At 44.3% G+C, this 17611-nt stretch overlaps 1 non-coding gene across 1 annotated transcript; it reads right to left on the bottom strand.

Annotated features, from left to right (window-relative positions):
* Positions 1-921: 921 nt before the first annotated feature.
* Positions 922-1066, bottom strand: LOC147423503 (U4 spliceosomal RNA). The gene has a single exon (XR_015186705.1). It is a non-coding gene; the product is annotated as a U4 spliceosomal RNA (small nuclear RNA).
* Positions 1067-17611: the final 16545 nt, after the last annotated feature.

Raw genomic sequence — 17611 nt, forward strand, 5'->3', positions numbered from 1 at the left:
TACCATTCACAATTATACTCATACACCAAAGGATGCAAAGGGAGGTGCCTCCTTGCACGCCAACATCTAACAGAGCCCTTGGTTCCATGGATCGAAATGCAAGGGCTAGGACTACAACTTGGATGGGAGGTTCGTTTTTTGACAGAGACCTTGAACAACCTACTCAAACTCTATTTAGGACCCCATACCTAGTCCATGGTATGTGTGTTGGTTTGTTATGAAGACTTATTTGTTCTTTGTCTTTTACACAGAATGTGACTTTAGTCCCCCCTAAGCATCTCGTCACGTTGCATTCACATACATCTACAATGGGCATGTCTCCCGATATAAGACATGTTTGTACAATTTTGTCTCATAGCCTCTTCCCCCCAAATGGCCTATTTCTTTTAATTTTGTCTTTTTTGCCCGCAACATAACATGCTCCCTTTGTATCCCTTGCTATTGCATTCCCAAAGCATGGATCACGTTCCACTATTATAATCACTGGCCCAAGTTGGGATCATGGGTACACTCATCTATATGCCACCATCTCTCATGGGGGTAATTTTTGTTGAATTCCACTATACTTTAATATTTTTTGGCATGGATTTTTCCCAATTGAAGCCTTGCTCTCATTGTGGAAAGGCCAATTATCTACCCGCTCGGATACCTTTTTGGAGACGAATGATTGCAATGAGAAAAATCTCATCACAATAAAACCCATCATCGGAAGTAGATTTCATTGCCTTTGTTTTACCGATCGTAATCAGGACTGGCTCTCCAGCTGCAGTTGGACTATGTCGACAAAAAGCTCACTTCTATTCACCCAGGCTTTTCGGACGCATGTAGAGGAGACTAAAATAAATGGTTTTCTTACAGAGATGAAGCTCTCAGTAGATTTTCCTCTATCCTGTCAGAATTCAGAATTATCGGTTGTGAGAGGCCTGTGCGGAACAGGCCTTCCAAAAATTGTCCGAGGCCCCCTTGGGAGAGGACCGCGGACGGGGTTTGGAAGTAGTTTTCAACCAGCAATTGACGCGTCTCGGGAAACCTTCACTAACTGCGTCATTGCCCCCAACGCAAAGATGAAATTTTCAGTGGCGTCTGAAGCATTATATACCTGCTTTTGATTGCGCCTTTGCATGTGGGGTTACTTATTGCAAACTACCGCCGTTTGTTTGTGGAGTAGCAAGGCGTTACAAGGAAGGTGAGACAAGAGGGATTGCACACTGAATACTGAATAATTTATTAGGAGCATGGGGGTTGCAACAGAGGCATGCCAAAGGAGCCAAGCACAATTAGAGATAAGAGTAAGCACTTAGTAAGGTTTCAAAGTTCAAATTTTACAAGTTGGTGTAAGTAGGTCTATAAGCAAACACCTAGTAGCGTGAGACGAGGTCGAGTGCCGTTTTAAAATTGGGTGGAGTTAGTGTGTAGCAGTGTCGACATGCGCAGATACTGTTTGGCGATGGAGAACGACGTCCTACGCAGGTGATCAATTGCCACTTGCAAGCAGGCTTTTTGATGTTTGTCGCTATTGTGAAGTCATGATCAGTTGTTATTGGTTCGACACCCTCCGCACGAAGTGATGAGTTGTTGTGGTAGGTGGGTTGGTTGGTAGATTGGCAGCACTGTTTCAGAGCTTGCATTTGTCAGGCAAAGTTTTTTTGGTTTTTGATGTGTATGGCCTGCTCTCTCTTGTTGTTGGTTGCAAGTTGGTGCTCCCTGGTGGCACAAATATGGATGGAGGCAAAGGGAATATGGTCGATGCTGCATGCAAAACTGTGCAATGAGGGAAGTCAAAGCGGGGCAGGATGGCCGATTCAATGGTTTGGCAATCGTGTCAGCAAGCACGCATTGCTCTCTTGTAGTGTGTTGCAGCGAAAGTGCTTGTGTTGAAGGTAGAACATTCGACTGAAAGTGACAATGAGAGCCCTTCCAATATGTGCAAGGATAGAGGGAGAATTACAAGAAGTTCTGCAAGGGGTACGTAGCCCTGGTAGCAGAGGTAGGGGCATGCAATAAAGTCTTACTTAAGAATCTCGATAGATGTAGTGTAGAGAGAAATCTTGATAAATAAGAGAAGCCCATGTCTGGCAACATCCTTTTCCTGAACGAAGAACAAGAATCCCTTGGAACCTGCAATCAATTGGAGAAAAGGAGCTTGAATTAATTGTTTCGATTAGTCTCTGCTCATAGATGTTGCGCGCTCCACCACTAGATCTAGTTGATAGGGTGAAAGAGATGCTAAGAAGCAGTTTTTGATTTCAACATGAGGAGACAGGCGACAGGTGCAATCAGGAGGCCTCTCTCTCTCTCTCTCTCTCTCTCTCTCTCTCTCTCTCTCTCTCTCTCTCTCTCTCTCTCTCTCTCTCTCTCTCTCTCTCTCTCTCTCTCTCTCTCTCTCTCTCGCGAACCCTAAACCTAAGCCTCAACCCAACCCCTCCAAGTCTCCCCTGGGCACGGGCGGCCCTATGGGGCGTTAATGCCCAAGCTTTGCCCATGCCCAAGACCTACTCGTCAACAACGCCGCATTTTTAATCTTCTGCGACATACTCGTCAATAGTAACCTACTCGCCTGCGCGTTTTTCTTCTGGGACACTCTCGTCTACTGTTGTGGCGTCTACTGCTGTGGCGACTGCTCTCTACTCAAGTGTTGTGGTGTCCTCTTATCAACTCCTTTGGTTAACTCCTCACTTTCTGCGACTACCACCATCCCAAAGCGTTTTTCTTCTGCGACATTCTCGTCTACTGTTGTGGCATCTACTTATCAACTCCTCTGGTTAACTCCTCACCTTCTGCGACTATCACCGCCTCAAAGCCTTCTCAGCCTGTCAAACCGAATCTCCATCCTCTGCTTGTCGATGCCAAAGCTTGGCTTCATGCCTCCAGAAAATTAAATCCGCAAGAGCTTTCTTGCGGTGGCAGTGGCACCAAGTAAGGACCCTGCGGCCCGCCAAGAAGCACGAATCACAGCCCTTGAGGCTCATATTCAAGAGCTCATCGGGGAGAATGAAAGACTCAAAGAACGTCTACGCAAGCTTGAAGATGCGAAGGAAGCAGAGAGCCAAGCTCTGCTTGAAAAAGCACACGCAGTCGAAGCCTCACTTACCAAAACTGTCATGGCAGTGCAAAAAGAATCACATGAAGCAACACATAAGAAGATTAACACCAAGATACAGGCATCCCTACAAGAATGCCGGCTACAAGAATCTCTTGGCCTCAAGGTCAGGATTGGGGGGCTACACTCACCGTGGTGTACCACGGAGGACACCCTCGAGGAAGCAATTATCAAGCTCAATGACATTCTTCAACCTGTCTACATCAAACCCGAAACTGTTGCCTGGATCAACGATACACATAAACATGTGCCATCCGAGCATTGCATACTCACTTTCAAGGACAAAGCTGAGCGTCTGAACGTTCTATGTCAATCTCGACTTCTCAAGGGAAAAAAGCTTTGGATTGCTGAAGAATTAACCATGAATCAACTCAAGAGTAAAGCGAGCGAGCTCAAGAAGATGCATGAAGCATGTAAGCAAGGCAAAAGGGTAGTCTACCGGGGTGGCCAAAAGATCATCCAGGAGTTTCGAAACCCCAAACCATCCCTCCCCTCAGCCGACCCTCTTTAGGTTTTTGTTTTCTCTTTTTCTCTACTCTACCCTCTTGATGGACACTCAGTCCTTAATTGATATGTATCATCCCGCACTGAGAAGGAATTGTTGTAATGTGTGTTTGGTCCCATGGGTCATATACACTACAACACTAAATGAAGATATTGACGCGCCTATATCGACGGCCATGCTTTTTCACGCGTATATCGACGACATTAGCGGGCGTCGCTATACGCGTCGCAATGTGCGTCGATATACGCATGGAAAGGCTTTATTTGCCACGCGTATAGCGACGCGTATATCGATGCCAAAAAAATTGAGAGAAAAAAGCGAAACCCGCGCGCAGGGGCCATTTTGGCCTGCTCGGATCTTGGCTGAAACCTGCTGCGCAGGTATTATGTCCATCTCCACCCTCCCCAACCCCTCTCTCTTGCTCTCTCTCTCTCTCTCTCTACCTCTACATCGTGTGTGTGTGTGTAGGAAAGAGAGAGAGAGAGAGAGAGAGAGAGAGAGAGAGAGAGAGAGAGAGAGAGAGAGAGAGAGAGAGCGGTGTGTGTGTGTGTAGGAAAGAGAGAGAGAGGTGTGTGTGTGTAGGAAAGAGAGAGAGAGAGAGAAATGTGTGTGTGTGTAGGTAATCAAAGAGAGAGAGAGAGAGAGAGAGAGAGAGAGAGAGAGAGAGAGAGTTAATGTATGCTTAGGAAATTAAAACTAAAGAAAAAAAAATAAAGAGAGAAATGAAATGAAATGTTATATTAACGTCTTCGAAAGGCCAAAGTGACCTATGAGACATGAGACAAGAAAGTTACAATGTGATGGATCTGATACAAAGTTAGAGTAAGAAGATGACAAAATAAAATATTATGGAATCCTAAACTGCTGGGTGTGGACTAAACGGCTAAACGAGCTAGTTGGGATAGGTAGATCTCCTCCATGGTCAGTACTCTGACCGGACGTTGTGCATGTCGAGCCAAAGTGACCTAGCTAGATCCTCTGATGCAGCCTCTGTCGATGTTGTGTAGTCCTCCGCAGTCGTGGACGTCTAGATCTCCTTAGATCAGTCGCTCGTTCTATCATTAGAGAGAGAGAGGAAATAGAGAGATAGAGAAAGAGAGTTATATATATATATATATATATATATATATATATATATAGAGAGAGAGAGAGAGAGAGATAGGGAAGTGGAGCTCTAGGAGTTATGGCAGAGAAATAGGAAAATAGAGAAATAGAGAGAGATAGGAAAATAGAGAAAGAGAGATAGCGAGAGCGAGATTGAGAGAGAAAGAACGAGAGATAGGGTACGTAGACAGAGAAGAAACTATGGAACTAAAAGAGACAAAGGGGTTTTGCCTGCTACATGCATTGCCATGTACACCTGGGAGTGCACGTATGTGTCTACCCATATAGGATTTGACCAATAAAAACAAAATTTTGACCCGGTGGTCCTGATCTCCGTACACCTCTGGACCGAGGTGTACGGAGATTGGGCAAGACTAGAGAATGCGAGGTAGTTTACATTGTGAGGAGTATATATATATATATATATATATATATTAAAACAACATTCATAATCATTGTAGATGGCAACGTCATCAACTAACATGGAGGAAAAGATTGCATGCTCGTGCACGCTCTGCAAGTATCAAATCCTGCGCAAGCGTAGGATATGTAATGAGCATGTGCACAAGTACGGAGAGTTTGCTAGAGAAACCGTACAGAATCTGCGATACGACTCCTACGGAACGGGCATTGATTTCCGCGACATAGCACCTACATCTGAGAGAGAGAGAGAGAGAGAGAGAGAGAGAGAGAGAGAGAGAGAGAGAGAGAGAGAGAGAGAGAGAGAGAGAGAGAGAGAGAGAGAGAGAGAGAGAAAAGATTATGTGTGAAGGTCCGACCAATATAGAGCCACAGATGGAAGCAGAAAAGGGCTTACAGACAGAAGACGACGGCATGGAGGAGATGCTGGATGCCTTCTTCCAGACAAGCGAGGAGAACGCGAACGAAGCAACACCAGAAGCCGTGCGCCTATCTCTTGAAGACATGTTGAGAAAGTTGGCACGTCAACCAATCTATGAAGGCGCCAAAATATCTGTGCTTCGTACTTGTCTGGCGTTTTTGAATCTTCAGTCAGTGTACGGGTGGTCAGATGCAAGCGTCACTGCTTTATTTAGGTACGTAATTTACAAAAGAGGATTTTCGATTGCAACGGTGATGTGCTCGGAGAGCTTTAATTTTAATTTAATGTGGCTTAAACGGGTTATTGCAGGAGCAACTTCTCCCGGCTGGCAATGAAATGACTCCCTCCAGGCCAGACGCAAAGCAACTTCTGACCTCAGTTTGCTTGGACTACAACAAGATTCATGCATGTCCAAATGATTGCATTCTTTTTCGCAATGAATTCGTAGATTGTCTGTCGTGTCCTAATTGCGGAGCAATGCGCTACAAACAAGATGCAGTTGGCGAGACAGTGCCAGCTAAAGTGTTGCGGCATTTCCCTATTATTCCTAGGATAAAAAGCATGTTTCGTTGTGGTTCCATTGCAAAGTTGATGCGGTGGCATTCTACGAATAGATCCACTGATGCAACATTTAGGGTGCCCGCTGATTCGAAGGCTTGGAGGCACATTGAAGATACTTGGCCACATTTTAAGAGTGAACCACGCAATTTGCGTTTGGGCATGGCAATGGATGGAGTCAATCCATTTGGCTTGAGAAGCTCGTCATGGAGCACTTGGCCTGTGTGCCTTATCAATTACAACCTCCCGCCGTGGCTTGCTATCAAGAAGGGTCATTTGATTTTAAGCTTGATTGTACCTGGTAAGTTCAAAGCAAAAAACATGGATGTTTATCTAGCTCCACTAGTTGACGAGCTCCAGGAGTTATGGCATGGGATCGACATAGCAGATGCGGTTGAACCAGTAGGACAACAACATGCAAGGATCCATGGACTTCTTATGTGGACTATGCATGATTGGCCAGGATACGGAGAAGCTTCTGGTAATGGTTATTGATTTACAAAATTCTCGCTATTCGCAAGCCCTTTGCCTTGGCCTGATTCATGCTTTGATATATGCAGGACTAACAACTTCGGGATACAATGCATGTCCAATTTGCGGGCAGTCTTTGGATGTGCACTATTCTACTTCTCTTCGATTAAAGACAATTTATCAAGGCCACCACCGTTATCTTCCAGATGGCCATCACTTGTGCGAAGGCCAGCTTGGTCGCGTCGAATGTCGTCCTATGCATGTACAAGAGTGGCGTTGCCGATGGGAGCAACATGAGGGGCAACCTGTTCCAGGAATGAAACGTTTGTCCATTCTGGAAAAGGAAAAAGTCACTTACATAGTGGAGACCATCCTGAGAGAGTACCAGCCTGCTCCAGGTTCTTCCGTTGTTTCGGCGCGGTGGATCAAGGGTGTTGCACGGGACACCATCAAACATTGACGAGATGCAGCTCGGAAGGCTTTTAGGACCGGCTCGCTGAAGCCTTCGGGCATCCCACACGAGACGTGGTTGCAGATCAAGGAGGATGAGCGGACAGCGGCCACGCGGTTCAGACAGCAGCGTGAGGCCACGCAGGTACGACAGATGACTAGGGGGACATCTCATCTTGGCAGCGGAGGCTTCGACACCTTTCGCTATGAGTTTGTGAGTTTCTAATCCAATCTTAACTATGACGTTTTTTAAAACGCGATGAATCATGTATTCTTATTACTTTGATTTTTGTATAAACGCAGAATCTTGCGATGCATCGAGCTCCATCACGCGAGGAGGAGTCAGATGGATATCGCAAAGGTATCTATGAAGTACTGAATGATCTTGAAGCTTCAGGAGAGCCTGTAGACTGGGAGGCCTTACAGTCTCGCTGATTGCTTGAGGTGAGACGTTAATATGTGTGAGTTGATTTAATTAAGTCAGTATATGTGAAGTAATATCAATACTAATTTTGTGAGTTGTCCTATGTGCAGGTTGCGACGTCTAGTCATTAGTGGACCAGATTTCATCTATATGCTTTGTGAGACACAGTTGCGACGCCTAGTCATTAGTGGACCAGATTTCATCTATATGCTTTGTGAGACACAGACACGCTTCTGTGTCTCTTTTTTGTACAAACAGTTAGTGTTCAGACAGTTATTGTTTCCCTTATGGTTATGATTATTGTCATTGTCATTGTATAGACAGTTATTGTTTCTCTTTCTGGTTATGCTTATGGTTATTGTTAATTTTGTTTATGGTTATGGTTATCTCCATTATGGTTTTGATCAAAGTGGTTATAGCCAGTTATGGTTTTAAGTTATGGTTATGCTTTTAAGTTATGGCTATGCTTTTCAGTTGGTACGGTTGTCTTTCATTGGCCTTAAATCTCATGCGAGATCCTACATGGATAGAATGTAGGAGGCGTATACATGATATGGTTTTTTTTTGAAAAGTTTATGTAAAAACAAAGGGAATTCTGCCAAAATTTCTGCGCGCGAGAGCATGGTTGATATTTTGGTGCTGCTCGCTTTCTTGGGCAGAGGGCAGGAAGTATGGCTGTGGCTGTGTCCATTTTTTAACTGGGCACAGGCCAGGCTACCTGCCCTCTACCCAAGAAATTTTTTTCTGCTATGTGCATCGCTATGCGCGTCGCTAATAGCGACTGGTTTCACAGCGACGCGGATAGCGACGCGCCGCGTCGATATCTACGTCGATAACACGTTTTTTTGTTGTAGTGATAATATGACCTCCGTGGATGATCATTCAATCTATCTCTCTCTCTCTCTCTCTCTCTCTCTCTCTCTCTCTCTCTTTTTCTGTTCCATTTCCCCTTGCCAGCATAGGAGTGTATCTGTCCGAGAAGTCAAGCCAACGTGGATCGTTCAGCCAAGTAGGAGGTGTGTGTCAAGGGGACTGACAATAAAGACAAGGAAGCTAGGGCAAAATACTCTAAATGTAATGATGTTGGAAGGGAAAAGGGGCTACGTGGGATAGCCTGCAAGGAAAGGGCGGTGTCGGGGGGGGGGGGGGGGGGGGGGGGGGCACATGGTGCTTTTGCTTTGGAAAAACGAGGGAGGAGCAAAGTGAATCTTGAAAGATTCAAGATTCATGTTAATAGACTCAGACCGAGTAGGTGGGCCAAAATGTCTTTACTTTAATTCAACAAAAAACTCAATTAAATTTGATAAAGTTTCTAAGAGCTTGGTCACACCCCAATGATCCACTGAGTGGGTTGAGTGGGAGTAAAGAGCAAGGGAAGTTGGAAGCTTTAACATGTGTGTAGTTATTGAGAAGACCAATAATTATTCGGTCTAAAATGAAAGAAGTTATTGATTAGTTCAAAAGATTCTCCCTTTCACGGATCAAAAATTCAAAGCCTCTTCGTTCTCCCGTGTTCTTGCGTCCAGCCCCCGGTGCACACCATCCCTAGACCCCATCGTCATCCTTGCAGCTCATGTGGGGCAAGATACGCACTATTGCCTGAGCGACCTCCCATGCAGCTCTTGCTCACAACATTTCTGCAATGCCATGCCCGGGTGCGGGCTGATCATCGACTCTGTACCTTGACCCATTGTCATCGATGCGCTCTGCTCCCTGCCTTTCCCTACCCTCGCCATGGCATGCACGATAAAAAAGAGGCACGGCTCCCATGGAGCAAGCTCTCTTTCTCTCTCCTCCTATAACCCCCAACATGCTCCACTCTCTGGCCAACAAACAAGGCACACAGTGAGGCAGACCGTGTGTGCAGAGAGAGAGAGAGAGAGAGAGAGAGAGAGAGAGAGAGAGAGAACTCTATGCCTGCGAGATTATTGTGATGAAGCTTCAACACCATCGACCTGCTGTGCAGTTGGAAACCTCGTGGGGTATTGAGCCAGAGAGGAGATTGGAAGAGAGATCAAGCACGTCAAGGAAGGTGAGGGAGCCCAATGCGGTTGAGATGGAGCAACACAGTTGCAGATTAGGCACAGTTGCACGGTGTTCCCATGCGCTCTCAATGCATCCCTTGCCTGAGCCCGCTCGTCTCTACACAATGCCCCCAACCCCTCCTCATCCTTTGGCCCTACGTCACATCCGACAAAGACGCCTATAGGCCTTGCGCCCTTGCTGCTCAGGCTCGTCAAATTGCATAGGAGAGACGTAGCCCGATTGTCTGGCAGGTGTCCTCCATCTGCTTGCAACATAGCCCCCATTTGTCCCCCATATTCTGCCCTGGATCAGGGCACACTGTACACACTCTACAGACAGCCGCCACGTGCCTCCCACACACATTCATGACTTGTACGATTGCATAACCTATGTCTACCTCACACAGGCACGGGCGATGAAGGCCTCCCCTGCATCTAGGTTTGGTGTCCCCTGCAGCTATGCCTCGTGATGAACACATGCTCCTATCCCCCTCGTATCGCAGGCACACCCTTGTATCGCCATCATCTCTAGTAGCGTCAAACGACATGGGGGGGGTGGGAGAGTCACTGCATACAAACTAGACTCGGGGCTGCAAGTCTCGAGACTTTAATTTAAAAAAAGGGCTCATGTGCCAGTCGTGTAAAACCCGGGTTCTCATGCCTACACACCTGTGCGTCGGCTCCCTCTTCATTTCCTACACCTCCTGCCTTGCCCGACACTTGCCATGTGCTGCCTCCACCTTACCTCTTTTCTCATCTAGTATTGACGAGAAGGACTAGGAACTCCTCTAAAATCACTGATTTTTGTTCATCAATTAGTCTGCCCCCAAACCCTCCCTTTGAAAAAACAAGAAAGACGCATAGATCTTATATATACACATTTATATCAATTAGAATAGCAGTTAAGATACATCATCAAGGCAACAATATTTTGCTAGCATCACAACCCCCCCCCCCCCCCCCCCCCCCCCCCCCCCCCCCCCCCCCCTTCTCTCTCTCTCTTTTTTCCTAGGGGTAGGCTAGAAGGAAGGAATTTTAAGGCCAAAAGAAATTGGACTAGAGGGAGGACAATTCCCTCTAGTAATCTAAAATGGGTACAACGACTAGTAATAAATATCAATAAGAAAAAATATATATTGTGGGACTTGCTTGATTTTTTACATTCTTGAGAAAACTTGCTCACCATTTGGTAGAACTCTCAATTCTGGTGTCTTCCAACATTGAGGCATCAGTTTCGAGTTCATTGATTTTACTGCATCAGCCTACCAGCAAGAATGTAAAAAACATGTCACTAATCACAACATAGCATGCGACACGTAGCACAAAATGGGTCTTAACCATTTAGACATTTGCTCGGGTTTTAGGTCGCTCAAAAAATCTCGCTCCGGCTACGGTAAGACTTGTGACACACTTTCTATTGTTGTAGAGCTTGTTTGTGCATAGATTGTGTGCTTGCAACCCCTGTGGTGGTTGGCACACGACGTTGATCAAGGTCCATGTAGTTGACATTTTTGGCACCGTAGTTGGGGTAACGCTATATGCCAAGCTCCAACCGCCGCAGCCTACAATTGAGGTTACTTCTGTATGTTTGAAAGGTTGGAAATTGTGTGTGTGTGGGTTGTTTGTGTGTGCAAATTTGTATGCGTTGTTGTAGATGAATGTTGATTGTTTTGATGCTGTCAAAATTCTATTGTGTTATGTGGAATTTATGCTCCGTTTTTTTAATAATCTATGCTCTATTTTTTGTTGAATTATACTCGGGTTTTCTACTGATTTATGCTCTGTTTGTGGTCAAATTTTGAACTACTTAATTTTTGTTCACAAAGTCCAGGAACAAATTATATAAAAAGAGAAACGACCCCAACTAGCTCTCGTGTAGGCGAGAAAGAGAAAAAGGCCCAACCGCTCGAGCCTGAGCAGAGCTTGAGCTCAAGCACGAGCACGGTCTTGGTTTTCAACTAATGATAGTAGGTATACATGGTTTGGGGAGTGCTATATATACCCTACTCTTTGAAGGAGGAATGGAGCATGTGGGGTAAAGGCTCCATCTTTTCCTCCACAAGCCTCCCTTCAACTTTCACTTCCACTCATTTGGCTAGGTAGAAATCTCTTATTTTAAGGGTCACCGACACATGAGGTGGTCAAAAGCTGTGCTTCAAAGTGTGCCAAGATCCCCTAAGTAATACGCTCATTTTGAGCTATTGCATGCCCCAGTCTGCATAGCAAGCGACAAAAAAAGAGAAAAAAACAAGAAAATGACTAACAAACCAAAAAACATCAAAACACAACTTTTTTTTGAAGGAAAGTGTTTTGAGCACTCATCAACACTTGCAATACATTGAAATCATATATACTTATGCTGTGGATAAGTGCTAAAGTCTAAGCAACTAGAGAGTGCCTCAAATTACACGGGAATCCATGATTCATCCACGTTAAGTTTCGAGCCTTCCGCCGCTGGGACCCAATGTAGTGCAGCCCAAGATCCACATATCGCAGTGGCTAGTGACTCTTCCTTTGATTCCGATATGATGGAGGGACACCCTACCCCATCACTAAGGGTCAGACCATAGGGAGCCACAATGCCTCCACTTCAAGGGAAACCTCTAGCACACCAAGCTTAGAGGGGATATTTCTCGATGAAAGTTTGGTATGACCTGCAAACTAAGAGTTTGACCAACCTGTACATGGGATACATAACCATGTGGGTTGGTTAGATGTTGTGCAATTCACGTATAGTATCATAAGTCTAGAGGAGTGACAACGGATGGTCTACAATGTCATCCATCGGGTTGTCCAATTGGAGAGGCAAAACAAGGGGATTAAACATTCCTTCAACAGGTCTTATGATATTTTTGGATATGGGAAAGGCCAAACAACCGATCCTATCACAAATGGATACTCCCTCAGTGAGTCCCATGGGTCCTTCATATGTAGGTTCACTTGGAGTCTTGGTATAGTCTAAGTCCACAAGCAATAGTTTTACCTTTCCAAATTTAGCTCATCTTTCTCTCAAAGACACTATGGATACCATGCCTACCCTAGTGATTAGCATGACAAAAAGTACACCCTAGATATCCTTTATTTTAGTAAAGCATCACTACCTACTAGTAGCACAATGCCTATAATAGTACCTACAAGTGTGTATCATTCATATGTACCTGTTGCTCCTCATGCTCATGTAGCTCCTACACCCCCAATTATTGCAAGGGCTTATGCTCCATAATGACATTATTCAAGCTCTTATTCAAGTGGGGCATTTCCAATTAGAAATAACATGTCATATCCTGCACTAGCTATGCCTAGGGCCACACCTGTGAAGATGGGACCACCACCTGGTACACTGTACAAAGTATGGGACCCAAGGGCCATGTGTATGCCAATACCAAGGCCAAACCCCATTCCATGTGTAGTTCCCTCATTTGTCTTGCATACCCAATGGTGAAGCCCCTATTGGAGTTGATGTTGAATTGCTCGGCACTTCTGTATTCATAGTCGAGACAATGCCTAAATGGAGAGAAAAGATTGTCAATTGTTTAGTTAATGGTTTTCTCCCTAATGAGCTTCAAGAGGATTTAGTTTGAAAGTTAATCAAGGAATGCGAACCTTATTACTTGATTGCCAAAACTCTCTATAAACGAGAAAAATATGACATTCTTAGGTGTTGTGCCCGTGAGGATGAATATTTGTACATTTTGCAAGAGGCACACATGGACGTAGCTAGTGGTCACTTTTTAGGAGAATTGACGGCTTGAAAGGTATTACAATCATGCTATTGGTGGCACACTTTATTTAAGGATGCATCACTCTTTACAAAAGGTTGCGATGAATGCCAACATTAGGCAAAACCACAAGAAAACATAAGATGCCTCTACATCTTATCCAACCATTTGAAAAGTGGGGATTAGACTTTGTAGGTCCAATTAGTTTGATAGCCCATAATATTCAATCCCAATATATCATCATAGCCACTAACTATGTGACAAAATGGGATGAAGCTAAAGCTACCCACAAGGCCAATGCAGGTACAACAACTAAGTTTCTCTTTGAAAACATTATTACACAATTCAGATGTCCCTTTGAGATTGTGAGTGAAAATGGTACCCATTTTATAGACGAAATGATGAAAGAATTCACATTAAATTTCATGATATCCCACCATAAGTCTACACCTTATTATGCACAAGAAAATGACCAAGCTGAGAATACCAACAAGACTCTAATTTCTATCTTAACTAAGATGGTAGAGGCTCATCACATAGATTGGGACTTGAAGCTTACATCGGCTCTATGGGCTTATTGTACTGCTTATAAAATGGATATTGATTGCACACCATTTAAAAATGGTGTATTGTCAAGAAGTGGTATTGCCATGGGAGTTTGTCATTACTAGTCTTTGATTAGCTTCTCAAGAAGTTTGGGATGGCTTCCCATTAGTTAAGCGTTTATATATCCTCAAAAGGCTAGAGAAAGAGAGGCAATTGGCTATACAAAATGACCTCGTGGAGAGCGATAGAAGAAGGAAGCGGTTTGATTGCCATTGAAAGAACCAAAACATCAAAGGTGGTGAGAAAGCTCTTATGTATGGAATGCATAACAAAAAGGAAAAGTTGAAATACATTGGCAAAGGGCCATATAGAGTGTGAAAAATTACCCCACAAGGTACTCCTCGTGTGGAGACTCTAGATGGAGTTGAGACAGTTGGATTCCTCAATGGGAGTAAATTCAAAAGATACCATGATCCCCTAAGCCAAGAGGAATTATGTGCCATCCATCAAAAGAAAGTAGCAAAAGAACAAGCTGAGGTAAAAAGGATACAAGCCAGGATTGAAGCTCGAGAGTGACAACAACATATTAGATGCCAACGAGAAGCTAATCTTGGAGTTACACATTCATTCCGAGTTGAAGCAATTGAGTTGAATAGCTCCTATGGGAAAGTACTATATAATGCATTATTAGATATTAAAGCTCAAAATAATTTGTTATCCTATAGAGTATAGTGTCAGCTAGGAAAACCACCCTTATCCACAAGTACCATCCAAGTCAAAGGTTTGAATAAGAAGAAGACCATTGTTTTCTGAATCCTACACACTCTTGTCATTTACGACATTAGGACCATGGCTCAAAGCTTTTTGGTCATTCCTATTGGCACTATGGAGCGTAACATAAACCTAGGGTCCAAGTGGATGTTTGCAACTAAATGAAATATTGATACATCCTGGCACTACAAGAGGCTATTCATATTAGCGACGCTCAAAAAAAAAATTCCCGGCGTCGCTATGAGCGTCGCTAATTTACAAAGAAATTAGCGACGCTTATAGCGACGCTCAAAGCGACGCCGACTGGGCTAAAAATATAACAGAGAGCGCCCAAAAACTCAGATCTGAGATCTGAGTTTTTCGGCGCCTCAAGCAAGGAGCAGGTAACACTCTCCCTCCCTCCCTCTCTCTCTCTCTCTCTCTCTCTCTCTCTTTCTTCTCCACACACACACACACACACGAGGAGAGGAAGGAGAGTTAGGTATGCTCCTTCCTTCTCCTCACTCTCATGTTCCCTTCCCCTCTTTCTCTCTCTCTCTCTCTCACACACACACACACACATAGTGTTTTTGAGAGAGAGAGAGAGAGAGAGAGAGTACAAACATAAACAAAAACGCACACACACATACATAAACAAAGAATGCACACACACATTGAGAGAGGAAAAGAGAGAGAGAGAGCATGCATAAACAAAAAACGCACACATTGAGAGAGGAAAAGAGAGAGAGAACATGTATAAACAAAAAACGCACACATTGAGAGAGGAAAAGAGAGAGAAAACATGCATAAACAAAAAAACGTACACACATTGAAAGAGAAAGAGAGAGAAACTAATTTAACGTCGTAAGAAACTAATTAAAATTAAAAGACCTAAAGATCTAGCCGACGAGGAGTTGAACTCAAGACCTATTATTCAAAAGGGAAATGGCATAACCAATCTATCATACTTGGCATGGGTGATAGAAAGGTAATACCATTTATCTCTTTTTATTGGCACACACATCCACACACGCGCACACACACAAGAAGAAGAGAGTTATAACGTCGTAGGAAACTATAACGTCGTAGGAAACTATCCTAAAAGATGTTAAAGATTAGGTTAGATGTAGACTTACGTTAAATTAGATTTAGATTTATTTAAGTTAAATTAGATTAGATTTAGGTAGCGGGTGAAGAAAGCCCTCAATGGAATATAGGGTATTGCTGCCTTCACTCATGGTGGGCTCCATCGATCCAAAAGTACTGGTGAAATGTCTTCAGAAGATAGGGAAGAAGGTGGATCTTCAGGGCGGCAAGAGTCACTACATCCCCGACACAATGACCATCTAGACAACCTCTAGTCATTCAACAGCAACTTCAAAGTTAGTAACAAGAGCAAGAACGATCTAAAGGGCCAATTGCTGTCGTCAGATGTGGATGGAGATGAGGCAGCGTCACCGCCGGAAGTTAACTCTCACATCTTTAGTGATGAGAATGCCAACTCTTGCCGAATTATGTGAAAAATTATGTGTTAAATCAGTTTTAAGGTTCTTATAATCCCTGTTAGTTTAGTTCTTTGTTTTTAATATAACATAATTTACGTTAGATTTAGATTTATGTTATATTAGATTAGACTTAGGTTTATTTAGGTTTACCCACACACACACACACACACACACAAGAAGAAGAGAGTTTTAACGTTGTAGGAAACTATCCCAAAAGATGTTAAAGATTAGGTTAGATGTAGACTTACGTTAAATTAGATTTAGGTTTATTTTTAGTTAGATTTACGTTTATTTAGATTTACGCTTATTGCGTTAGATCGAGTCCACGCAAGAATTACTTACGGTTTAGGGTTTAGAGTTAGACGAACAGTGAAAAGATGTTAAGATGCCATGAAGTGCTACAGCTAGAGAAGAGGCAAAGGGGTTTTGTCCACTACATGCAGTATCATGTAGACGTGGCTCAATCAGAAGCCGCTGCGGTGGTGCCAGATGAGCATCAAGATGCTACTACTCTATATGGGGTGCATGCAGAGGAGCTACAAAATGAAACAGAGGATATGTGTTTAAACGGAGAGCTCTATATAGATATAGGAAGTTATGCTGAGTTATGCGAGGATGAGAGAGAGATCTCTTAAAGCCACAAATATTGTATTTGAACAATTTTGCTCCGTGTTGTAAAAGCTCTGGCTCTCTAAGTACCTTCCATGGTGTATAACGCTCTTTTCTACCCGCGCTCACATCTTTTGATTGAAAATTCTGAGTTTTCGACTTGCCTCTTCTATCACTCAATTCATTGCGTCATTGTATTTATATGCGTCATTACGTCATTGTATTTAATGGTCTTTGCGTCATTGTCTACTCTATTCATTCAATATTAAGTTTAAATATTCATGTGTTTAATGCAGGTATGGATGATGAGGAGTTTCTTTCTTCTTTGTCATCGCAGTAGAGACAGTGGTACGTGGAGCGTCATCGCTCTGGCGCATCATCGCGCGTTCCTACTCCATCCGCATCTCCCTCTATTTCGGAGCATTCGGCGCTCTCCGAAGCTTCGGCGTCGACGAGACGAGCTTCACACTCGTCTAGACACCGGCGCTCTAGTGGTGGCGGTGGCAGTTGTTGTGGGGATTCCGCCACCGATGCCTCCACACCGCCTCGTGTTCGACGAGGCTCTTTATCCTCCCCTTCTTTGCCCGCCCCCACACCAGCCACAGCATCGCCATCTACGCCAGGTTTTGCACGGCTGACTGTTCCTAGAAGCTACACACCTCTACCTACTCCGCCAGGAGCCACCCCACTCGACACTCCTAGCTTCGGGGCCCAGACGCCGGTGGAGACACCTGACGTCCGTACCCCCATCGACACGCCGCTAGAGACCCCTGCTGGGACACCTAGGTTCACGCGTCACCGGCCAGAGGGCTTGCCTTACTCTGTCGACTTCAGCGGCGGCATCATCATGGATGATGATGGCAAGAAGGTGATCTCGCGCATGCGTGGTCTTTGCTCTCAGCTGTTTAGACACTACATACTAAACAAATGGCGTGAAGTACCAAGTGATTTAAAAAACAGAGTCATCAGCATACTTCATGATGAGTTTCCCGTTCCAACACGGGA

The sequence above is a fragment of the Adiantum capillus-veneris genome, chromosome 26 (genome assembly GCF_014529385.1).
Source record: "Adiantum capillus-veneris isolate H3 chromosome 26, ASM1452938v2, whole genome shotgun sequence".
Lineage (NCBI taxonomy): Eukaryota > Viridiplantae > Streptophyta > Polypodiopsida > Polypodiales > Pteridaceae > Adiantum > Adiantum capillus-veneris.